General features: G+C 38.8%; 1 pseudogene; it reads right to left on the reverse strand.

Moving 5' to 3' along the window:
- Window positions 1–27,527, reverse strand: part of LOC127684779 (glyceraldehyde-3-phosphate dehydrogenase-like) — a 107,608-nt pseudogene that overhangs the window by 22,280 nt on the left and 57,801 nt on the right.

Below are 27,527 nucleotides of genomic sequence, written 5' to 3' on the forward strand. Positions count from 1 at the left end.
GACATAAAGGCCAATGGGACCCTTGCCAAGAGTACAGCAGGCTGAGTGGGGTTCAGGTTGGGATGTGGCTGAGAAGTGTGTTTACACATTTGAAATGTTAACATGTTTTCTAAACAGAATTGGAGCTATCCCAGTTTATAAAGGAGAGGACCGGCAGAGAGACTAAGAGTGAGCATGGATGTGTACCTGTGTGGAGAGCCAAAGGACAGAGATGTGTTGAAATGTTACTGAAAGGGGTAGTTGGGAAGAACCTATTATAGGGAGGGAGTTTTCAGACATGATAAAAGCAGAAAGGAGATAAAACCACAAAGTCCTGTCCACAGATCCACAGAGAGGCAAATTACAATAGTTTTCAAAAGAGGGAAAATGGTTTTGAGGGTTTCCTAATAAACTCAGGCAAAAGTTGGAATGGGTCTTATACTGTGCTATTTTTCAAAGATCAGAAGTCTAAGCTGAGTATGTATTGGAAGGTGGGGCTACTAGGACTCACAGTACAGAAAAGTGTGTACGTGGCTGGCGGAGGACACACCAGGCAGCTGAGTGAGCAGGCATGGGTGGGTGGAAGTTGTCAAGCTTTTTAGTGCCAGTCCTTCCCAACCTGGGACCCGGCACACAGGAAACTGAATGTGGCAGCTGCCTGTTGACTTCACTCTTGAGATTTCTGGCTTGTGGCAGAAAGAACTCTAGCATCATACTCAAGTAACACTGAGTAATAAACCACACAGTCCTTTCTAAATATGTGTGGCCCTTTAAATGTGCCTTTTTCCTTTAAACAAGCTGACTTTCTTCTTAATCCTTGTAGTCTCTCAGTAAATTCTTTTTGTGCTATTCACTCCCAGAAATGGCAGGAAAGACATCCTCCAGCTTTGCTTATTTTCTTTGACGTTATGATGGCTTGAAGATGATGTAGTACAAACAGCAAGAAGGCTGACTTTAAGGGACTTTGCATCCAGTTCTCATATTTAACTCCAGTGCATGTGAAGCACTCATTCTTTAGACCAGGGCCTTCTTTCTGGGATATAGGCTATGGGATTTGTATCTTGGAAATGAAATAAATTTTGCTGCATTCTTCCTGTTTTATAAATTATAAAAGGTATTATAATTTATTTCAGTAATTTATTCATAGGATGCTTTTGTAGATAGTACTGTAATTGAGAAGTGGTTTTCCTCAAGACCTATGCACTGCTAATTTCAAAATACTTTACATTTCCCCACTCTTCTGATAAAATATTATTCATTGATGTTTTGAAAGGTGAGACTTTTTAATGAACAATCTAATTATGATCTTATAATTCAAAGGGTTTTGCTTGTTATTTATGCAATATTAGATTTCATCATTGAACTGGGTGTTAAAGTAGTGATGCACATTATAATATAACCTAAGTGTTTCAATATTAATAATGTCTTTACAAGTCCCTAAAAACTTCCATAGAGACAAATATTCAAAACTGTAAGAATGTAAAAACTAAGGATATAGGCTTGTATATCCTGTACAACTTGGATCTAGCAACTCACTCAAGGTTTCTCTATATAGCCCTGGCTATCCTGGAGCTCACTCTGTAGACCAGGCTGGCCTCGAACTCAGAAATCCGCCTACCTCTGCCTCCCAGAGTGCTGGGATTACAGGTGTGCGCCACCACCACCGGGCTCACTCAAGGTTTCTTAGCATCTGTGCCTGACACTTTAAAGGACTCCCATCTGCTAGATGTTCCTTCTAATGCTAAAGTTCTCCACGTGACTGCATGCTCAAAGTCGGAGGATAATAACTGTAAAAACAATTTATTTCTTCCAGAAAATAGCAACCGCACTAAATGGCTGTATCCTAAAGCACGGAAGGAACACAAACACAGGAAAGGACACAATGTGACTTAGACCGGGGTGCAGGTCCTTGCCGATTATGGGCCTGAAGCAGTTTGTGTTCCACTTTCTGCCATCTTCTTTGCCCTAACATGGTTCCCCTTTGTTGGAGCTGTGACAGAAAATGGCTATGCAACTGAATAAGAACTCCTGAGACTGGATTCTGACAATGCTTCAGAGACACTAACTGGGGCCTTTATTGTTGATGGAAGATTATTATGAAGGTCTGAGTGTCTAGTTCGGTAGGGGTGCTCCCTAGGTTATACCTGGTTTTGGTGATTTTTAAATTTTAAGCAAAGCTGTCCAAGCACATGTAGTTGAAGCTCAGGAATATAAGACTGATTGCACAGTGTGTGCAGGACTCTTACTGGGCCTGCTCTAAACCCTCTTCATCTCCCCCAGAGGTTATTTTACTATATTTTTGACAGCAAAGAGCCTGGCAATCAGAAAGCTTTCTAGCTGTGCAACTGTTTGGACAGAGTGCAGTGTGGATAAAGGAAGTCAGGGACAGTGTTGGAGATTCCCTGTGGGATGCAGATGTAAAGGCATATGCCCACTTTCATGTCGTTATTGTATGTTTGGTATGACCTGAGCCTGTGTAAACTCACCCAGCTCTACATGTTCTCTGGGAACTGTAGTCTATAACAAAAATCTTTCAGATGTGTTTGTTTCTCCCCTCCACTCTCTCCCCAGCCACTATTGATTCTGTTGTTGCTTATATTTACACGGTAGCATTTCAGAAAAGTGTACTCTCTTGGCATTTCTGTTCTTAGATGCTGGCAAGGACTCCTGTTCTGAACCGAGCTTGAGTTCCTGAGGTGGAAATTCAACTTTTCCTTGTTCTAACATGCAGAGTGCCCAGAACTCAGGGATTCTGTGGCCATAAGTGCTTCAGACTTCTCTGAGCTTCATCTAGAAACTAGAATATGAAACTAGAGAATGCCCAGGTGCAAACCCTGTGGGAAGAAGGCCCAGTGTGTGTGTGTGTGTGTGTGTGTGTGTGTGTGTGTGTGTGTGTGTGTGTGTGTAGAGCTTGCAGCTTGCGTGCGTGGTCTAGGATAGTCACCTTTGGTGACAAAGCTCCCTCCTTATATGGGATAAAGTCAACCTGGGAAGAAAAGGAAGTGGGTTGTGGGCAGGAGGTGGTGGCAGAAAATTCTAAATTTGAACCTGATTTTAGGACATTGTGGAGAGGAGCTTGGCAATGCAGTAGAATGGAACACATCCCAGACAACTAGACAGCTGACTTGCAGTTCTGAACATGTGAATCCAGGGATGCAATTCTCCTTTGCAATCACCTGCCATGTCTATACATGCTGGGCAGGTTTCTCGAATGTGAGATGATTGCCACTGGCACATGACCAACAGTGCTAGGGAAGACTTTGTGCTTTCTAATTCTCATAACTTAGGAAGTTGTTCTATGATTTCAATGGTCTCCTTCAGAAGGCCTTGTAGGTAGAATATAAGCTTCCTGTAGAAGAATCAATTTCTAGATCTGTAAACCCAATAGGACATTCCAAATAGGTTCAAGTTTAGTGCAGAGTATCTCAATCTCACAAACACTAGTGTTTAGTTACCTCTAGACTATAGTCTAGGACCAACTTCTTATTGTATTCTGGTCCATTTAGTTGTAAATGAAAATATATATTACTGAAACTCATGTGACTAGTGTTAGGATGTGCTTCCTTTAGATGAGATGTCACCTTTTATAGCCAATACTATGTATTAGTACAACTTCCACAGTCAGGAATAGGTCATGCAATGGTTCACTCTATTCTAAAGCCCTTATTAATATTTGGTAACAAGTACTTCTTTGGTTGCTAACAGCTCATTCTGAGGACAACCCTGGTCCACACTGGCAGGATCAGATGGACAGGGTCTGACGATGATGTGCCCTTGTTATCAGAGCATACTCCCAGCTCTCAAGGAGCCCCAAAAGAACTTCTAGAATTTTACATGAAAAAAAAAAAGAATCTTTGAAAAAATGTGCGCTACCACCAGTCAAATCAAGACTAAAGAAGAGAAGTCTCTGCATCTTGAAGGCTGAATCTTGATAGTATTCCTAATTAAATATCATTCAATGATTTGTCACAAGCAGCAGCACTTGATTTCAGCTTTCATCCTAAAAATATTGTGTGCCATGAATATACCTACAAGGCTTCAAAGGTCCCCTGAAGTCAGTTCTTCCAGAACAACAGCAACGAAGAATAAACACCACCTGTTACCCATTCCTGTGAGGCATCACTCACTCTTCTAAGTTACTGGAGCCAAGTCTTTACTATGGATAACTAAATATGTTTATCACATGACTATTTGTTACAGAGTGAGTTATATCTTCCTTACTTCCATGATGGACACTGGTGAGACTGAAATACATAGAGGATGCTACGTAAAACAGCAACGTGATGTCACACAAGGCATCATTATAACACCAGGTACCGTAGTCGGAGGTGCTCAGCGCTGCTGTTACATAGATAGGTTTCAGAAGTGGGATGCAAACCACAGAGTGATAATTCAGGGGTCAGTGATTCTGTGACTTTACCCTTCATTTAGCTGTTCTGGAGAATAAGTTTGGATTCAATTACAAAACTGTATTTGTACTAATGTCATGATAGTAGAAGTGAAACTGGAGAACAAAGGAAATGAATGGAAGGGAGATGGATGAGGATAGTAGTGGGGAAAGGAGGGAGATAAACCCAATGAACATTGTGCACTTGGATGGAAATGGCCTCTTTGTAACTTTGTGCACAGTTCTTTTTAAAGAAAATGGAGGGGATGGAGATATGGTTCAGAAGCTAAGAATACTTGCTGTTCTTACAGAGGGCCTGGGTTCAGTTCCCAGAACCCACAAGGGACAGCTGTAAACCACCTGCAACTCCAGGAACAGGGGATCCAACATGTGCTTTCTTGCCTCTGTAGGTACTACTACATGTATGTGGTGCTCATACAGACACACAGATACTCATACATAAAAAAAGATACAAATTCAGTGTTTTTAAAATATCTTTCAAGTGCAGGTCTGTATGATGGGGTTGAAAATCAGACTCTATTCCCTTGGCTCAGAGAAACGTTTGCAGCTTCATTGCTGAGCTGTATTTGTGCATGTACTTGGCATCCTGCAAGAGCTGTGCTGTTGCTGAACAATGATTTCACTTGTTTTAGTGCAGTTTCTCTGTTAATTACTTCACATGACCAGAGAGAAAGAATGTTAGGATCTAAAGCTCCAATTGTTTTGTATTGTTAGCAGGCACACTATATATAAGAAATAGTTCTAACAAATAAATGTCCTAGGACCAGCTGACCTGTGTGCAAACTTTGAATGGTCACTTAACATGGATTGAGACTATCATATGTCAAACTAGGATAAAATAGTACCTATACCATAGATCTACAGGAGACAATTAATTGAATGCACTTAATATAGAAAGGTCTCAATCATTTAAAATTGGTAATTACTTCAGAACTAGAACTAGATGCCAGATGCTCTGCAGATTATAAATTATAACACCTGATGAAAAACTCATAATCTTTATAAATGAAATATACTATTGATGTTATTTACCAGAAGACATGAAGAAATTTTCTTAGTCAAAATCTCACTTATTTAAAACATACCCGAGGGATGAGAAGTAAAAATGGACCCATAAACTAGGCCCACAAAATAAACAAATGTCTGTGAAAGCAATGGATGTGATATGAACCAGATCAGGCATAAGCACCAATAGTAGATGTTTAATGTGGAGGTGATCCTGAGTCTACTCATGAATCAGTCCTGTTATCCTTTTCCAGGGAGAAAAAACATTCTTAACATGGTTCTGTTAGAGAGGCTGCATTTTGGAAGCTTGCTGCTGCAGTCAGCAAGCAGGGCACAGGGAGGGAGATGCCCACCAGGGCCACATATACAGCACTCACTCCCAGATACTAACCCACAACCACACTCAGTAGAAAACACAGAAGGAAAGCCAGCTCCTTCCTGGTGGGTCAGCATTGCATTAACACTGAGCAGGAAGAGAATGAGAGTCAAAGAACGTTCTCATAGGTTGCAGTGGGGCATAGACAGAAGGATGTGACATGAGTTAATACATATAAAACATTTTCTAGCATATCTGCTAGTATAGCAAATCTTTATGGTAATTTATGATTTGCTGTTGCTTTTCCAGAAGAATTGCACAAAGTACAAATTACATACATCTCTCTCTCTCTCTCTCTCTCTCTCTCTCTCTCTCTCTCTCTCTCTCTCTCACACACACACACACACACACACACACACACACACTCACTCATATACACAATTTTATATATTAATGCTATTTCACACTAAAAGCACTTGGGAAGTTGAAAAATATATATGCAGAACAATCTAGAAACTTGGAAATATAGGGTCACCAAGTCCCTAGGTTTAGGTTTTTATTTGATCAAGAGAATTGATTCTTTAATGTGTAATACAGGATAGTGGAAGACATGAATTTCTGGAGATCTTTTCTAACTGTCTTATGATCAATTCTGTAGTCATTTGTACTTGCAAAGGTATTCCTCAGTTCTAAACTTGTCTTCATAAGCTCCAACATAAAATCTTTGCAGATGTAATGATAACTGGGAGATTCTGAATATGCTCCAGCTATATTCCAGTCCTGGGCCCAGCCAGAGGGGGAGGATCATGTAAGCATGCCCTTTCACAGCAGGCTGACTTAGATATTGGTTGGGGCATGATCTACACAAGCAGTTACACATTCCATTCAAACATAAGAACTCAGCAGCATTTAGCCACAGCTCCTTTGTTCTTCTTTTTCATGATTCAATAACAAACATTTGCTGAATTTCAAATATGGACCTTGTCTTGCACATGTGACTTTGCCAGCTGGAGTCAGGTACACTTTATACTCCTATACTAGATGTAATGACAGTGAACATCTTAGAAGTCTTGGGATAAGTGAGGTAACCCATACTCAAAAGATGAATCATGGTATGCTCTCACTAATAAGTGCATATTAACCTAGAAAACTGGAATACCCAAAATATAATCCACACATTAAGTGAGGTACAAGAAGAACGGAGGAGTGGCCCCTTGTTCTGGAAAGACTCAGTGAAGCAGTATAGGGCAAAACCAGAACAGGGAAGTGGAAAGGGTTGGGTGGGAAAACAGGGGGAGGGAAGGGGGCTGATGGGACTTTAGGGGAGTGGGGGTCTAGAAAAGGGGAAATCATTTGAAATGTAAATAAAAAATATATCGAATAAAAAAAAGAATTGGAAAAAAAAAAAGAAGTCTTACGATCAAGACAGAGCTTCTGGGGACTCTTATGGGAGAGTTGGGGAAAGGATTGAGGACCCTGAAGAGGATAGGAACTCCACAGGAAGACCAACAGAGTCAATTAATCTGGACCTTTAGGGGCACCCAGAGACTTTAGGGGAGACCAAAGAATATACATAGGCTGGATCTAGCACCCCTAGCCATGCACATATGTAGCAGATGTGCAGCTCAGTCTTCATGGGTGTCCCCCAACAACTGGAGCATGAACTGTCTTTAAAGCTGTTGCCTATCTATAGAATCTGTTCCCCTAACTGGGCTGCCTTATCTGGCCTCAGTGGCCTTATCTAGCCCTGCAAATATTTGATGTACCAGGGTCAGAGGATAACAGGCTTTCTCCATCCACTCAGAGGAGAACAGAAGAGAAGAGATGGGGGAAAGACTGTGGGGGAGAGCAGGAAGTAGTGATCATGATGTAAAATAAACAAATGAATGAATGAATGAATGAATGAATGAATGAATGAATGAATGGAGAAAAAAGACCTGAGCTTAATTTTCATGAACTGAACATTTGAAACTTAAAAAGGCATTATAGATAGTTCTACTTTTGTGTATATTCTACTTTTGAGCATGTTATTCATGGGGCTGTGAATTACCCTGTTCTCTTGTCAAGCATCATCTGTCTTACTCATTATTTTGAAAGCACACACATATACATTCACTGTTCATATGGTGATTTCGAACTTTTCATAAAAGGGAATGACTCACAAGGCAATTTGTGTGTCTCAAACACAATGGAAACCTGTGCAGGTGGTTGCTGTGTGTCACAAACTCGGCCTGCTCTGTGTATTTTTTTCTAATTAGTCACACATCCTGTAACAGTTAAGGATGTCTGTGATGAGAAATATGAGTTATACTAGGGCTGCTTTTAGCCTGACCTATGGTGAACTTAAAAGAGTAAAATACTCCCTAGAGAGAAAATTGTTCAGTGCATAAAGTGGGCATACTCATTTCTCTCAAGGTAACAGGATACATTTAGCAGCAAGGAAAAGGGAGTTTACAGATTATATCCTGAGTGAAGCTCCCTGCTGGCTTGTTGTTTTTAAGGCCCAGTTATTTTGCCTAAGACTTGTCTGAAGGGAAAGCCATCCAGAGACTGCCCAACCTCTGGATCCATCCCATCTGCAGGCACCAAACCCTGACACTATTATTGCTAATGCCAAGAACTGTTCCCAGACAGGAGCCTAGTATGACTGTTCTCTGAGAGGCTCCGCCAGCATCTAAGACACATTCAGATATTCACAGCCAACCATCAGATGGAGCACTGCAACCCCAAAGGTAGAGTTAGGAGAAGGACTGAAGGAGCTGAAGGGGATTGCAACCCCATAAGAAGAACAACAATATCAACTAACCAGACCTCCCCCACCCCTGCCCCAGAGCTTCTAAGCTACCAACCAAAGAGTATACATGGAGGGATCCATGGCTCCAGTTACATATGTAGCAGAAGATTGCCTTATCTGTCCTGTTGAGGCTTGTTGCCCCATCATAGAAGGGTGCTTAAGGGGTGAAGCAGGAGTGGGGAACAGCCTCTTAGAAGCAAAGAGGAGGGGTAGGATGAGGGGGCTTGCAGATGGGAGACCAGGAGGGGGGAAAAACATTTGAAATGTAGATAAATAAAATAACCAATTAATAAAAAGGAAAAAAGAAAAGGCAGTAGATCAGAAGCAGGAACCACTCAAAACTGTATTTGGTTATGATACCTTCCCGGTAGAAGAATGGAAAGGATTGAACTTAGACTATAGTTAGTATTCCTAAATGATCTTTTAGGACTAACTATAAAGCCATTGTGTCTTATATTTAATTTTCTCTGATAAACTTTAGTTATATCTAAGGAAACAATATTTTTCCAAGTTTGGCTTAATATGAAAAAATTAACATGGGAAAGCAATTTCATATTAACGAAAGCAATAGGAATTATATGTGCATAAGCAGTGATTTAGAAAGCACATTAACAACTAGATAAAGAAAATGTATTATGGTCAGTGGCAAGATAGTCAAAGTAAAGCTATGCCTACAAGCTGAGACTGTGGAGGAAAGGAAGGGCCTAGTGGGAATGGCCACAGAACGCAGGTACCAGCAGCTACCTCTGTTCAACACAGGAGGCAACTGAGCCGCATGTAGTAAGGTGACTTATCCAAGGGTAAAGGACGATGTCATAACCAAGGCACCAACTGCCCTCTCCTGCGTGGAGGAGCCACTTAGACTATTAGTCACTGTCCTCTTACTTAGATGAGCAGTGATGAACTTTCTAATATGATCACATATAGATTGCTCATAAAAGACTTACTAAATGGTCATAATCATCCACTTAATATAGTTTTTACCTGCCAACAATATCAAAACTTGTATGTATGGGAGACATTGTCTATGGAATACAAACCCAAAAATTTTAGCATTTTTTTCCTTGAGCAGAATATCCCATTTTGAATTGGAAAGCGACATAATACAAAAATGAATTTTATAATAAACTATATTATTTTTACAAAACGTGTTGAAAGACCAAAGATAATATCCAGATGGTAAACACATCTATGTAAAGGAATCTGTTACTATGTATGAATAGGAAATTAAGAGTCAAGACTGAGATTATCCTGCAAACCTGGTAGAATAGGATCAGTGACGTTTCATAAATGGATTATCTCAGTTCATGGAGAGTATAGAAAATGGATCTCACATTGATTGCTGCAGAAAATGTGAACTCTCTTGTCATTTTGCAAAATCAGTTGGTAGTTTCTAAGACTACTCATAGTCTTCCCACATTATCCAGCTACAGTGCTTCAAAGTCTTTAATCATGTGATCAGAAAATGTAAGTAAGTATACCCCAAAAGCTTCAACAGAGGTAAAACATTATATTCACAATTAACCCAAAGTAGTGAGAACAAAGATGTTCATCCATAGATGAGATTTTTTGAAAATGTATCATATCTATTTATTCATTTTGTGTGTGTCATGTATATGTATGTGCATATATGACTGGCATATGTGTGAGCTTTAGGGGACAACTTGCAAGAGCGGGGGATGGAACTCAGGTAATCCATTCTTGGTGGTAAGTGCCTTTACCTTCTAAGTCATCTCTTTGGACCCATGAATAGATTGAAAAAAATAAAAAATTTAAACAAAACTATTCCATATCCATAGGTTAAGTTATTATTCAGTAATAGAAAGAAATGCTCTAACAAGCAATGAACATACTTGGTTAACTCTTAAATGCATAGCATATTTCTATTTCAAGGAAGACAGACTAGAAAGTTGTATACTGTTCAATCCCTATAAGACATTCAGGAAAAGGCTTGGCTTCAGAGAGAGTTGAATAATGAGTAATTGCCAAAGGTTTATGGGAAGAAAGGGAAAACAGAAGAAATGAAAAGCAGGGGGTAAGTTCTGAGTAGTGATGCTGTGGTACTGTATAATAATATAATCGTCACAAGGCATATCAAAATTCATAAAGATTTATAGAAAATGATACATTGTAATGTAGGAAAACTCATTTAGAGGATGGAAAAGCCCAGGATGAAATGTACAAGCAAAGACTGTAACTGTTAGTAATGTGTGACTCACCCTCACCAATGGTGGTGAGGAGAAAGTTACTTAGGAGCACTTCTGAAGATGACTAGGGTTGTAACACTGAAGAAAAGAAAGAAAGAAAGAAATCGGACATAAGCTGAGGACTCCAGTTGATAAAGCTGTTTCCCACAGGGGTAGAAGTTTTCATACTTTGTATATTGATAGTGAAATGGATGGTAGGCAATAGAAGCCATGCTTCTTCCTGATAGAATGAGAGACTACAGGTAAGTAAAGAAAGAGATTAGAATATCCCACACTGGGTTAGTGTAGAAGAATGAGCTAAATGCATCTCAGTGAAGATAGAGATTCCAGCATGTATAGACACGTCGATATTTCCTATATTCATCTGAAAGGACCTAGAAGTCACAGAAATGAAGTAGAGATGACAAGCCATCCCACAAGCTGAATTCTCATCTCTCTTTGCTGAAAGGAGAAAGGAATTCTTGGAGAAATGTGTGGTTCCGGTAGTGTAGTAAGAAGTCATGTAAGAGGAGAATATCCTGTGGTGCCATAAAGGGAGGGTGTGCTCATAGTAACAGAGTGCAGTGATGGAGTTACATCAAAGGGATACAGGAGTCAACTGAAAGAAAGAGAACTCGAGGAATTAGAGTTGCCAAAGCAAACAAAGCCACTCCATTATAATCCAAAGCACAAAATAACCCCCATGAGTCCATCCTTATAAAAATAAATGATCAAATAAACTTTCAAATGGGGGGTGGGAGGGAATGCTCTCTTGCAGAAATATTCTAAATATTTTGTGCAGATACTCTGTTTCTCAAAACATAAAACATCATGTTGCCCTGAATATGGGCTGTAAGAAACTCCTTACTAAGAGAATGTGGTGAAAGAGGCAGAAAATAGCTTCACAGCACAGACAGGTGGCAGACAGTGTCAGCAAGGTGTGCAAGACTGACATCAACAGAGATCTCCACAGCTCCCTTCACTGACAGCCTATCCTCCTGACAGATGGATAGAAGGGATTATTGAGATCTATTTTTTCTCCGCCAAACATAACCCCAGTCTAACGACAGGAAAAACAAACTAATGCAATTCAGAAGCTATCTTAATCATTATGTCTCAAAATGTGCTGGGGACATGACCCAGAAAGTCTCATCTACTTTCTGTTCGCTGTTTCACTCATACATATTCTAATATCCCAATCTTAAATAGACTACTCCTCAAGACTTTGAGCTAATGTGCTCACATCTCACTTTCCTAACATCAAACCAAGCACTAAGCACATGTCAGTGGCCCAAGAAGCAAGCTGCAGTGTGTGGAAGCAAGAAACAGTTGATTTCATAGGTCAAAGCAAGGAAGGGCTACTATCCTCTTATTTTTAAGACTTCAGCCCTTCTGTACAAGGGAACAGGAAGTTTTTGAGTAAGGGATCCCAGGTCCATCTAAAACAGTGGTTCTCAACCTTGTGGTCTGTGAGCTCTTTGGAAAACCTGTATCTCCAAAAATATTTACATTGTAATTTATAGCAGTAGCAACATTACAGTAATGAAGTAGCAATGGAAATAATTGTATGGTTGGGGGGTCACTGCAACATGAGGAACTGTATTAAATGGTGACAGCATCTGGAAGGTTGAGAACCACTGGTCTAAACTATCAAATTGGCTTCTCAACTAATTCAGACAGAAGTACAATAGAGGGTAGGTTCATGCTAGCCAGGTATGAATGAAAGGCTGGGCACGCTTCCATGGGTCAAGGAAACAGCACTTATTTCACCTGTGGCAATCTCTTCCACAGCGATGTGGGTCTGAATGCAATAAGGCTTTCGAGCATAGGGCCATGGAGTGTAGCACATGGGAACTGGACATGGACATTCTTCTGCTTCATTTTCCTTTTGTGTTATACCTTTGTGTTATACAACAGAGCCACAACACTTAAAAAATATAAGGAAAAAGCTTGTAGAACTTTGATGGTATGAGGGCTCTGGAAGCAAAGCACCACAAGCCTGGTGTCTCAGAAGAGATTTGTTGTCTCAGTTGTGGAGGCTGTCCATCTGAAATGAGGGACCTGGACCATACTCCCTCTGAGCTCTCTAAGGAAGACTCTGTGCTTGCACTGTCTCTAAATGCCATCTGGTTTCCCAATTTATAGTAACGTAATGTTACTATACATGCTGTGCCTCAGTGTCAGGCCCTTTTTAATAAGACATGAGCTGTACTGGACCAGGGACTCACCCTATTCAGAATAACTCCTGCATTACAATTTATGTGTGCAATACCCCTGTGCCCAAATAAGGTTACATTCGGAGAGACAGCAGGCTTACCATTCCAGGGTGTGAAATTTTGAAGGACAACATTCAACCCATAGCAAACTATATACAAAGACTTGGCCATTGCTGTGGAAAGAGCAGCTCTACTGGTTGATGGGCCTCTGTTGAGACTTCCTTCTTTGAACTATGAAATAATTAAACCAGTGTTCTGGACCAGAGCATGTTGAAATCAAAACAGTGGCATAGATCTGGAGTGGATTGATGGTAAATAGTTCCCAAAGGTTAATTGTCTTTCTAGAAATAACTCTTTTTGTTTATTGAAATGCGCACCTTCTTCCTTCAAAGAACCTTCTAATTCTTTCAGCGTGCATCTGAGATGCTTCCTAAAAATCCTAATTTCCCCTCCAGTATTGTGACAGACCTTAAGAAAGGGAAGCTTGGAAAGCATCCAGACAAATAGAAATTTTATTGTAAGCAAATATATTTGAAATATATTTAGATTATTATTTTTTTGAGACAGGTTCTCACTGGGTAACCTGGGCTGTCCTGAGACTCAGAGATACATTTGCATCTGCCTACAAAGTGCTCGGATCCAAGGCTTTGCCACCACCCCGAACTGAGCTGTCTTTTTCAAAACATGATTCTTCCTCTTGGGGTATCTTCATATTTCTTAAAACTTGGCCACACACAAATCAAGTTGTTTAATATGAAAGAAGTTGAGGATTAATTCCAGTGGTTATTTGTTCAGGTACTGAAAATTGATCCTAAGTCATACATTATATATATATATATATATATATAACATATATATATGTTTTAAGTTCCATGTTAAGGTTATTATGAAAAGAGGTTTCTCATTTGAATGTTATTATTCACCGTGGAATTGAACACACAGTTGAGGAAAAGGTCTGAAGAACATGTTCTACTGTCATTTTCTAAAAAGAAAGTTGAGCCTAACTAGCAAGTAAATAATGCATTATGTGTTTAAAGATGGATTCATTAATATTTTGGTTTATGTGTGTCCCAACCTGAGTCTACATGTACTACGAATAAATTGCCGGAAGAGGCCAGAAGAGGCCATCAAATCCTATGAAACTGAAGTTGCTGGTGGTTGCGAACCACCTGATATGGGTGCTAAGAATAGTACTTGGGTCTTCTCCAAGAACAGAATGTGTTTTTAACCACTGGACCATCTCTCCATCCCCCAATGAGTTTCAGCTTTTAAATGTCACATCAAACTAAGATACATGACTAACAGTGTGAGGATCATAGCTTCCAGAGCACAAAACAGATGGGATGAGAAGTCTTTCCCTTAAATAGTTGACATAATTAAGGTTTTCTGACAAGGTATTCTGGCAGAACAAAGAAGACCCTATATAGCAAGTACCCTTGTTAACCTTTAATGTCTTGTCTACTCCAATGGTATGATGTTACACTCAGTAAATAGACCATTTGATCGGACCACTTCTGTTTTCTACTTGATATAATTCTAAAATAGGCTTCAGGGCTTTGCATATTTTACCCTCTACCCCAACTCCCATCCCCAGGAGTCTAGTAAGGACACACAGATGCATTGTTCAGACATACACATTTGTTTTGGCAAATCTCCTTCATTTCTCTTTTTATAAGATATTTAGTATTTAAGTGTTTTGTAGTTTCTCCTGGAGATTATAAATATGGGAAGGCTGTAGGAAGTGAGAGTATCTGACAATAGTACCTGGACTTCCCTTTCTCCTAATTTTTGAACAGCTGAGAGGCTGAGGGCTAACCTGGGAGACTAATAGAAATAAGTCCTGGAGTCATGCACATGGAGGTGAGTCTATCCCTGCTGCTCACTCCAGTCTTGGTCCAAACATGATTAGCATCTACCTGCTTCTGATGCAGACTTAGGATGGAGAAAAAAAATAGCTTGAATTTGGCAGGGAAATTTACCCAGGGTATTCCCTTTACATTTTAAAATGATGTAAATGGGTTTTGAAGTCAATCCAATGTGTGTCAGTCTCTGAGGAGTTGCATTGGTAGCATCAGGGAGTTGCCAAGTTCACTCTGTCCAAGGAACACTTCCACTGAAAGCTACTAAGAAGCATTTTTAATAAACAAATCAATTCCTTTCACCATTTGTCCTTAGGAGCTCAGCATTTCTGAAATAACTGAAATGTCAGTGTAAGGAAATAACCATCTTTATGCTACCTTCTGCCCTCACCAAAGGGGTTAGAATACAGTTTTATTTGGAGGATTTTTGGTTTCCATGTTATTTGTTGCTTATGTATCATTATATACTAATAAAGAAGCGTGAGAAGGATGTCTCAAGAAGGTGAAGATTATTAGAGATTTCCTTGCTGAGTGTTTTCTCTGCATTAATAGATGCTGAGGTTAGCGTTGTATGTATGTGATTGTGGTTAGACTTCATGACAGTATACGGTGGCATTGAAGGTTGAAACTCACCTTTAGCATGGGACTGCAAGTCAAAAGCCCATCTCTTGGCATATTGCTAAGAGCTGTATTGGCCTCCACAATACAGCTCTAGTTTAAGACTGGAATACCTCCTAGTTTAAGAATGGAACAGAGAGGAAGGGAATAGTTGCAAATCAGTGAATAGTGACTAGAGTGGGTGTTTGCTATAATAAGTTACTGTTTGTGAAGGTCCTGGATTGTCACTGTTCACCCTCATGGTCCCTGACTGCATGATTGTCTAACACCGCTCAGCCTAGGCAGCAGAGACTCATTTCTGACACATGCAGGTGTGAAGAGAGCTCCTCGGCTGGTTCCAGGTCAAGAATCCCCTGGGATTTGTAATGTCAAACATTCGGTCAGTTTCCTTACTCTCCTCTGTGAGGCACTTAGGTCCCAGGCAGGTTGATCTGAGGCAAGATAAGCTGCCTCATTCAGCACCTGACCATAGACTCAAGGTTTGTAGGCTTAAGTTCTTGCCTGAAGTATCAACAACAGATTCCTGTTCTTGAAGTCTTGGGGGAGGGGGTAGATATAAGTTCATTCTGAATTCAGGCAGCCAGTTCTGATCTGAAGGTGTCAATAGGAACAACGAAAACGTATGTTTTTGAAGCTGAAGGATATATGGGATATAATAAGGATCGCCTTTACATCGTGAGTGAGACATGAAATATAAATATATTGAGACTGTTTGAGTCTCCATGCTTTTCTAGATATTAAGTTTCATTAACAATGGTTTTTTAAAGAGTCATAATATGTGAAGAATAAACTATAATTTTATTGTATAAAATACATTCATATCACAGTTATGTTGTTAACATCTAGTCTTTTGTTTTCCAGTCTTATTTTTATGTATGTTTACATAAAATTATTATTGTTTGTACCCTTTAACTAAACCATTTAATGAGTCATAAATTTCATAATAAAATAACTTGAACACACCACCATTGTGAGAGTAATTTGGCACCAACATTTCCACTTATTGAGAGACTATTAATGTGGTCAGCTTAGTCAGGTGTGGTTTGTTTCTTTGATCTCACTGAGGAAGTGAATATTTTGCATATATATGTATATACAAAATCATAAACATATAAAATCATTATTATCATCATCACTGATTTACAGAGTAATCAGATATAATAGAGAAAGTTCTAGTTACCCTCCACTTATTCATTAATGCACTAAACAGCATTATTTACTACCATATATCACTAAGGAAGAAAGTAAAATGCTTTTCTCCACTGTTACTGTCATGCACAGAAAGTAGAAGGAGAACCCCAGCAGGTTGAGCCCAAAGCCTTCTTGTGTTTCCACGATCTTTAAGCAAGTCACTGCACAGCACAATGATTTCCTTCCCTCAGCCTTCTCACTTCCAGTCATCATGAGTCAATTTGAGTATATTTGGGTGTGATCTTTCTCATTAATTTTATCACTGTTTTTGTTTACAAACATTGTTGTCACATTTAAGATATTTTTTGGAAGAATTAAAAGAAATATGACTCAAAACTGGATTAGATGAGTGGTTCCCAAAGTCAACCTATATCAGAATTGCCAAGGCCCATCTTGAAGCATGACTTGCTTAACCCCACTCTGTCTCTGATGTTATGGAAGGTTCTAGAATGTTCACTCTAAGAAGTTCCAGCAGAGACTTGTGTTGTCTCTAGGACTAAACCTTGAGAAAACTTCGAAGTCAAGATTCATTCAGCCTTGGGTTGGCTGAATCCAGTTTCCCCAGCTCCATTTCTTGGCGTTTCATGTTAGTCCCTCTCCCCTCAGTGTTTTCTTAGGCTATAGGCACTGGTTTCATGCATTGGATCTATATGCAAAAAGGAAATGCTCAAGGCAAAGGAATCTAGCTTTTTTATTCATTTTCATAAAGACAAAGGGTACTTACCAAATTTCCAAAACCTCTCCTTTGGGTCTGCATTAATACTACATCATTTCTTCATTCTGGACACAGTCTTGCTCCTTGTTTTGTGTGTGTGTGTGTATGTATGCCTGTGTGTAGGCTTATACTTGCCATAGCACGTGGATATCAGTTCTCTGTGGGAATCAATTCTCTCCTTCCAAGGCTTCCAGGGATGAACCCAAGTTTTCAGATTTGGCAGCATGAACCTTTATCTACTGAGTCAACGCACTGCCCTGGAAGTGCACACCTTTAAACAGTGCTGGTAACACCAAACAAGTTTTTTTTTTCTCCTAAACAAGCCATGTAACTGCCTAGAACCATTCTTTTTTTCAGTGGACACTGAACTTAGGGTCTTGTGCACATGGGACAAATGTTCTACCATTGACTTACATCCCAGTCAAATCTAAAATCTCAACCTAGTTATAGCAGATATCAGTAATTTATAGGGTAACTTAGATTAGTACGAGCTATACTTCACAAGCATTATCTAATTTTATACACTTGCTAGCCAGGCCTAATTAGGTCATATTATTATTTATGTTATACATAAATAAGAATTATATAGTATTTATGCTAAGATAATATAAAGCAGTATGTAACATCTAATATAAGTGATTATAGCAATACATTTTCTTGATAACTACATACTATATGCCTTAGTGTAACTCATAATACTGATTTGTTTTAGAAATTATCTCTATGAAGTATATATACAAATAATAACTAATGTCAGGGTGCCATTTGACATTTGTGGTTGTTATCATGTATAGTGTGCTTTATTAAACCTATACTTAAGTGCTTACTATGTATAAAATATTTTTATATATCATATACAAAATCATTCATGTAATGTATGTTTACGAATTTACTTTAAGTATGTGTATATATGTCTACTCACACATACACACAAACACAAGGAAAGAGAAAATAATCTCCATAAGGCTCTTAATACAATGTATAGCACATAATACTTGACAATAATATTGACTTTTATTAATATGTCTGTTTAATGCAATGCAGCAGATATTTATTGAGGAACCATTAATAGTGAAAGATTGTTCAAGGAACTAAGTACTTATTTATACAAACAGGCATTATTTAAGAGCATATATTAAGCACTAGAGCCTCTAATATCGGGTATTCTCAATATACTCATTACAGAGGTAATTTCTCAAGCTAATTAGTCATGTAAGTTATTTCTTGATAGCAGTAAAGGGAGCTAGCGATGCCAAAATCAACAGTCCATTTTAAAGGCTTCCAGGTTCTCTGTAACAAAGGCTGAGTAAGCCATGACTCATAATCTGGAAATTTCTATTTGAAGGCTTTATTATCTCCCTTCATTATCTAGGGTGTGGGAAAGGCTGGTAGCAGTGGGCACCCGGCAGGGGGGGAGTTCCGTTTAGTTTCCAGAACTCACACAGTGAATGAGAAGTGTGTAGCTCAGGTTCTCCTGAAACAGAAGAACCTGAAGAAGGTTTTCTTACTCAGGGAGTAAAAGAAAACATACTTGGGCTATAGAAGCAGTGAGGCAAGTTTAGCAATCTTCCCCAGTGTCCAGCTGAGATAGCCATGCTTTACAATGAGGTAAACTTACCTCTTCTGTTTTGCAAGCAGCCACTAGAGTGCCTGGTCTCTGTTTTATTTATTTGTGGTGGGGGGTAAGGGTGTGGATGAGGCTCCATTTTGAAGCAGAAATGTAATTGTGGGTTTTCCAGTGTCCCACAAAGCTTAAATAGTTACTGCTATGGATTCATGTAGGACTGAGGCCTTGGGCGGTGTCTTAACAGTTTCTTATTTTTTAAAACAGTGACATTATCTACTTAGTGGATCTTTTGGGAACAATGGATTATGTTGAAAATAGAAAAAAATTCTCAGTGCCTGGCACGGGTAGGTACTCTCAAAAGAAAATAAAATTGAAACAAACAAAAACAAAACAAACAAGCAAAAACCACTAGAAAAGGGGGGGGGGTTGTACATTGTGTAAAATGTCTACTGTACAGTCATAAGGAACTGACTTCAAATCTTGCACCCATGTGGCAGCCAGCCTGTGACATCAGTACTTGAGAGGCAAGGACCTGGGATCCTCAGAGCAAAGTGGCTAGCTAGACTGTGAAATAGGTAAGTGCTGGGTTTAAACAAGAGACTCTGCCTCTGTGAATAAATAGATAATTGTTGAGGAAGACACCCATCAATTCCTGCTTTCTACATACAAGCATACATATGGATACACACATACACACACACACACACACACACAAACATACAAACACACACACACATATACCCATGCAAAGAAAAACTATGAGTGAGTTTATGCCATGCTAAATATTACTTCCAATGCCCATGGAATTTACATTTCAAAGACTATTTAGAGAGCAAAGATTCCCCCACGAACAGTGAGCCCAGCTAAGGACATCAGGTCAGACAAGGACTATGTGAGCAGATGTGAAGGCATGCACTCCAATTATAGCCATGCTCCTCTTACTGCTGGGTCTGGAAGAAGGAGGCAGAATTACTTTTGAAATCATAATTGCACAATCACTTAGACTTCCTAGTAGTGTTAGCACAGAAAGCTCAAGGGTCCTTTGCTTCATGGTTAGCTGTGGATAATGCACACAATATAGATTATGGGGCATGGTAGAGCAGAAAAGAATATGTGGCCCACTTTTCTTTTCCTTCATTGACACCATTATAAGTTGAAGGAAACCTAAATTTATTTCTTGTCTGTACAAGGGCCACAGCCACAGGGCTTAAAACCCACACAAACACTATCTACTCCAGACATCACAGATGTGTGTCCTCAGAGTTAGTGGGCTGAAAGAAGGAAGGGGGCTTCATATGACCTGTTTCTAAGTTCTGCCATTCCAGCTCATGGTCTAGACAGCATTTTCTCCTTTTTGGCTGTTATTTAACCCAAAATACATTTTCCAGATACATTTGATGCCATTCAAGAGAATGGAAAATATTGATGTAAAGGAAAATGTTTCTCTTTCGTGATTCATTTCCCTATTTTATATAAAAAAATATTACCTGGAAATAATATGGATATAAAACAAGGACAAGGACAAGTATCAGCTTTAAAAATATTTTGTGTCTTATAAAAGTTTTAGACATATATAATATACAATATAAAATAGATATGAAAGATCTGATCCTCCCTAACTTTTGTTATTTTTAATTTTATTAATGCCAATCCTATACTGTCTGAATCTTGCTGCTAACCTTGGCTTTTCTAAGAAACCCAAAGCAGGTCCATATATACATATGTATATATGGAGAAAGAGAGAGAATACATGTACATATTTCTAACTACATAAAAACAACCTGCTCATTTGTATAATATTACAAGTATGTATGTCTTTTTACTTACCATCTGGTAATGAACAATAGTTTCCCTGGAGAAAATTATTTCTCCAGCTCCCTGCATTTCTTTGTTGCCTGTAGTTATTTGTGTAGGGTTGTGGCCTCCTGGATTTTCTCCCTTCCACACTAGCATGTCTATTGGTGTCATCCATGTTCAGCTCATGTTTGGTGAGACTTCATAGGTGCAGTTTCTTACATTAGTAGGAGACATAATCTCAAAGTAAACTTCCTGTTCCTCTGGCTCCCACAGACTTTCCACCCCCTTCTCTGCAATGATCCCTGAGCCTTAGATACAGGAGTTATGTTGTTGATAGTAATCAGCAGCTTCTAATTAGACTTAATACCCATTCAACAAGAGGGAACCATAGCCAACTACCCAGGGCTAATGAAGTCATTGGAGGACAACCTACAACTGCCACCATACTAAACCAGCATAATCCCTAACTACGTTTTAAACACTTGTCCTTATATCCACAGATAAGTATAATCCTAACCCCTCAAGGAAACTTCCCTTTGTAATAGATGCAAACCATTACAGAAAACCAAAACCCAATCAAAATGCAGAGTTGTGGAGTCCATTCCCATGTGATATATAGACAATAAAACTCCTGTGTCTAAAACAGGTTATAAGTCCCATTCAAGAAACTTGTTTATACCTTCTATCTGCATTTTCAGAAATATCTAGAAGAAGCTAATCTCTGACCTTCAACTCAAAGGCTGGGTACTGCTTAACTAGTACCTGGTCTAAGTCTCAACCATGCAAACACACACTGGAGCAGATCCTTTATCTGTGCTTTTATACCACAGGGATTTGCTGTGCTTCTAGTAAGTGTCCTTGTTTGGGGCTGGATGCTGGGGATTTACACAGGCTTAAAATCCAGTGAAGACGACAGCGGTAATTTAAATAACTGTTACAAAACACAGGATTAATGGCACAATGGTACGTAAGGAACTTTGGGACCCAGTCATCTAGGAGCCAGGGAGAGGTTTTTTGTTTTTGTTTTTTGTTTTTATTTTTTTAAATACAGTGTAAAGTGAATAAGATGAATGATGTTGGTTATTTTAGAATAGAAATGAGATCCTGAGCAGGACAGACAATATAAGGGATGAGAGGAGAGAGGTTGGTGTGAAGATCTAAAAATAGTCTAGCCTGACTAAAATAAACACAAGTAGTCAGCATAAGGCTGGCAAGGAGAACAGGGCTTTGAGTCTTATTAGGAGTCCAGACAAACAGTTTTGAAGCTAGAAAACCAACCCATGGGAAGATTCTGTGCCTAGATTCTGACATGACCCAAATCCCATCCCATCAGGGGTTCACAGATTAAAGGAAATCAATTAAAGAATGCTATGATAGGGGCTGGAGAGATGGCTCAGCACTTAGAAGCACTGACTGCTCTTCTGAAGGTCCTGAGTTCAAATCTCAGTAACCACATGGTGGCTCACAACCATCCATAATGAGATCTGACGCCCTCTCTGGTGTGTCTGAAGACAGCTATAGTGTACTTACATATAATAATAAAGAAAGAAATTAACAAGAAACAAAAACAAAAGAATGATATGATAGCCAAGCTCAGAATAAATGAATGTTCCTACAAAGATGGCATCAGCAGTAACATAAACTTAGGAAGAAATATTCCAGGACCTTGATTTCTAAGAATATAGATAGTAGAAACCCTAACTAAAACAGAGAATATTTGAGGAAAAGAAGTGATCTTGAAGGGTGGTGATGGCTCACTACGATTCCTACACAAATTGAACTGAAATGGCCTTGATATAGTCAGTAGATATTTCAAAGCGAAGAGTTGGCTGTCTGAGCCAAAAACAGGGAATGGCTTCATAAAACATGTTTACAAATGTGAAGCTGTTAGTGTGTCTGTGTTTTAAGCCCTATAGGGTAGATGATGACACGCCCTGATAGAGACTTGACAAAACAAGAAGGTAAGAATCACAGAGAAATTCCTAAGCAATGTCACCAAGTAGAAGGGAAGGAGACCAGCTCTCCTGTCTCTCCATACTCAAGGTTTCAAAAATTCTACAAAGCAGGCAGCATGTGAGCACATTCTAACTGGTGATATGAAATAATGGAGCTAATATGTGTGTTGTTAGAGTATAAGTGTAGATCTGACAATCTACAGATGCTTTTAAAGCTAAATTCCATCCCAGAAAGGCCTCTCTTGAGGTACCTGGATATGAAGAACACTTGGCCAGATTGTATCACAGATGCTCTTTGACTGTTTCTTTGCCTTTCTCTCCCTTGTTTGGTGATGGTGTATCCAGGAGGCTCTACTCTGGTTACATGACAGGCTGAGCAGTCTGAAGACTGCTCTTCTTTAGTAGATACTTTTCACACTTACAATAGAGAAAAAATGTATAGTCATAATGGTTGAGAAATGGAATCTGCTTACCCTAGCCATGAGTTATAATTAGAAAGGCCAGAAATACCATAAGAGTATTTCAAGCCTCACTTTTTTCCAAATATCTCACGAATGTTAAGGAATAACATTAAAGGCCCTGATAACAACTTTCAGATGCACATAGCAATTAAATAGATGTTCTTTTCCTGTGCTTTTCTAGCCTGAATCATAGAGTCAGTCAGAGTGTGTTAAATCTGATAATATTTCAAGGACAGAGGCAGCTTCTAATTCAAGTTCTTTCTCCCTGGGACAGTTAACACTTTTTGAGAAGAAATATGAGATGTTAAGATGATTTATATGTTGCTATATATTTAAATAATATTTATACTCAGAGGAAAACACAATTGGTTGTGCTGGTTATAATAGGAAGCCAAGCCATGAGCATTTTTATGCAAAAGGTTGACATGATCTGAGGTGCATTTTGAAAATTAGCTGAAAAGTCACAGGAATTCCTACAGAAATGCTGTAGTCAATGAATAAATTTAGGTAGAAATACCAGGATGTGCTGATTCCTAATTATATGGGTAATAGGATCCCTGAATGACATACAGAATATCCATGAGAAGAAGTACATAAAACAATGGTAAGCTCATACTATAAACTCCCCCACACACACTTTAGGGACAAAATGTTATGAAGTTTGAGTAACTAAAATCCACTTTGACATTTTTGTTAAAGACTCAAAATCAATTTCTAAGTTGCATATGTCACATAATCTCCGAGTACAAAGAATCCTTAGTGCCAAATGGTGAATTTCTAAGTAGTTCCCTAAGACATGTTTTGATGAGTCATACTTCTGATTTAGTATTTTGCATCATCATGACAATGGGAACAACAGTGACTACTAATCAAATACATGTTTTGTATCTGATTCACAGGCAGTGTTTTATGAGCCCTGGAACACACACCCATGAAGTAGAAGGAGTAGTACGGCCCTTTGTTTTCCTGATGAGAATGTAAGGCAACTATGCAATGAGTTCCAACAGTTCAAACTAAGTATGGGAAACATCTGAAATTGCGCTCCTTGCTCTATCCCCAGGGTGCTGCCACCAACCTTCAAGTAGGTTTGCCACTGAATGACTGTAGTAAGAACCAATGTTGAAATTAAGAAGCTTGATTTTTTCTTAACAAACTGATAAAGGAAAATCACTCACCATCCACCAACACTGCAAATGTCAAATCTCTCCCCTCTCCTCTTCAACAAGCTACTCAGCGGCAGCCTGGATCGAGCCATGCCCTCTAAGATATAGTTCTCACTTCCTCCGTTGTCCTCATCTTGTGATGCTCACCTGATCTCACAGTACCGCCTCACTCTGTCTGCAGTGCTGAAGAGGTTCATCCAGGATTCTTAAGACTCATAATTCTCTACTTTTTTAATGTATTACTTTTTATCTTATTTTTTTTGAGAATTTCACACACAAATAGACTGTATCTCTATTTTTGACCTACCAAGTACATAAGATGCTACCCATACACTTTAGGATGTACAGTGCCTTTCACTGTACAACCCACAAGAAGCTGAACTCTTAAAGAAAATCTGATTCTCCTTTTCCCAGAAGCCATTAATTGCCAATTGCTCCTTAGGTAGCAGTGGGACTTTGTGCCTCTTTTCCACTCTCTAGGCTGAAATTTTTATTGCCTGGATTTTTATAGGGCTTGTGATTTCTGTCTTAACTTCTGTGAATTTCTAAGTGTAACTTAAACACTTTTTTACATATTCATTGATTACCTCTGGTTCATACAACATTTTTGAGCCTCTTTTAAAATGATCTATGAGCCTTGTGAAGAGGGTGTGTGATATAAATACTTTGTTTAGGGCTAATTATTCTTATTCTCTACATAATGACCACTTGCAGGTCTATGTGTTAATTGGTATCTACTGCACAAAGAAGCATCTCTGATGAGAGTTGACAGACACACTAATCTCTGGGTGTAACAAGTCATTAGGAGTCAGCTTAAGAGAATATTTTGCAGAGTAATAGTTTTACATCCTCTTCTAGAACCTACAACCTCACATATTTAGGTTCTTTCTTGCCCACATCTGGATGCCAAGAATATTTTCAATTTGTGGAGCAGACCTTAAATCCAGTTAAAGTGGTTGGTTACTTCCATGGCATCTATGCCATTATTGTACCAATAGGCATATCTTGCTTGGCTGGTCATTGTAGCTAGCAGGGTTCAAAGCTGGATAAGATTGATGTTTATTTTTCTCCATTACCATGCAAAGCAAATTCAAGAACTGTGAAAGACGCTGATTTGCTATGATCTTTAGTCACTATCAGTTTGGATAAACAGATATAGTGTCGTGTGTTAAGGATGTTGAAGCACCAGAGACATGAGCAGTTGCTCTTAGAAAAAGCTACTTACCATTTTGAACTCTAAAGACAAGGAAGGAATCAGGAGTAAGGCAGAAAATTTCAGGGGTGAGAACTCTATACTGAAACACAAGAAGACAGAGAGGTCATGAGTTTGGAAATGATTGAGTATTTGCAAGGCCTTATTTATCTCCCTCTACTGCCTCTACTCAACCTACCTAATGCTATGACCTTTTAGTTCTGTTCACTTGTCCTAACCCCCAGGCATAAAATGATTTTTGTTGTTATTTAATAACTGTAATTTTGCTACCTTTGTGAATAATAATGTAAATACCTATGTTCTCTGATGGTCTTAGGTAACCCTGGTGAAATGGTCATTTGAGCCCCAAAGGTGTGGCAACCTGCAAGTTGATAACTGTTGATCTGCAGGACAAACATTTAGATAATGGAAACAGTAAGACATAGACTTTGCCTTTAAGGCACATTTGGTATAGCTCAAAAAACTAAACATACAAAACCTCTGTAGAAATTGAATTATTATGTTATGTGGTATAGACAATCACTCAAAAAAGGAGGAAAAGTCATCTCAGTATTCCCAGTAGAACTCTCTGGGAACTGCATGGGAAAATGAAAGAAAACAAGAAGAGAGGGGTCAAAGATAGAAATTTAAATATCTAAACAGCTTTTTCCACTGAGAAGGGGAAAGTAAGTAAATGGTTAATGTAAAAGTAAATGGTTAATGTAAAATTAGCCAAAATGTTTTTTTAGTACAATGTGGCTTTAAGATACAGGTGTCTAAAAAGAATATTTATGTAACCATGATTCATACAAAACATGGTTATTTAGTTTCTGTATTTGTAGAAGAAAATTAATGGAAATTGGAGGCTACCTACCCCAACTCCTGATGTACTTGGCTCCATCGGATGATGGCTGGTCTTACCTACAAGCAGGTCATGTGCCAATTTTTGCATAATTACTGAAGTAATAGAACTCCATAAACTCTTGACTTACTCTGTAGATGACTAACATTATCACCTGAGGAAACAACAATGACAGGGGAGTATCATTAGTGTGTTGTTGTACGAGAAATGAACTGGAGGGCAGTGTGTGTATTTAAATAGTGTGACTCACTCTCATTCTCCTCAGAATTCATACTTCTTTGCAAAGTATCTGAATGAATATTAGGGGACAAGTTAGAAAGCTTTCTCTAAGAGGTAACATTTTTGAATCCTGACAAGATACTGCTATCAGGGTTTGCTCCATTCTTGGAAACATTTCCTAGGTAACTGTTAGTATTCTGTCTAAGCGCCATCCCACTCTTACCTGGCAACAGCCAGTTATGCCCCGCCCCATAGGCCTAGCAGTGTTCAAACTGAAATAAACTAATTTACTAGAAGGAATATATCAAAAGAATTAGAACAGAGGAGTTTAGGAATTTTAAACCTAATACGTCAAACAACCTTATTTTTCTTGAAGACAGAGTTTTTGTAATACTGAACACTATCGTAGGGAAGAAATTGTCAGTAATTCTCTCTCTCTCTCTCTCTCTCTCTCTCTCTCTCTCTCTCTCTCTCTCTCTCTCTCTCTCTCATGTGTGTATGTCTCTCTATGTCTGTGAGATGTCACATAGTGAACAGCAAAAGAACTAGAACCAGATACTCAAGTTTGATGCTATTTTTGCAGTCTAACGGAAAATTTGGGGTAACCTTTGTATTCAGAGCACTATGGAGTCACTAATTAGGCAATGTCTATTAGAAAAAAAGCAGGCTTGACAAGGAGACATCTTTATAGTTGGTTAAATGATATGTAATACTATTGACTGTATTTGTTATCTGGATTTATAGCTAAGAAAAGTAGATATTAAATAAGATTCTTTCTACTGTGAGAGTTTTGACATTACTAATATCAGTGGGATTTTTGAGGGTAAATAGTCTTTCACCATTCCTGAGCTGAACGTGTATGTTCATTTCTTGCTTTCTTCAGAATTCAGCACCTAATCCACCATTATATATTAGAATAACTTTGAAGAGAATACGATACAAAGATACAGAAGTCACTCACCTAGCTAATAATACCTTGTTGATCTTATGAATATTTTTATGAATGTTGACAGTTTCTTTATAC

This window comes from Apodemus sylvaticus, chromosome 5 (assembly GCF_947179515.1).
Source record: "Apodemus sylvaticus chromosome 5, mApoSyl1.1, whole genome shotgun sequence".
Lineage (NCBI taxonomy): Eukaryota > Metazoa > Chordata > Mammalia > Rodentia > Muridae > Apodemus > Apodemus sylvaticus.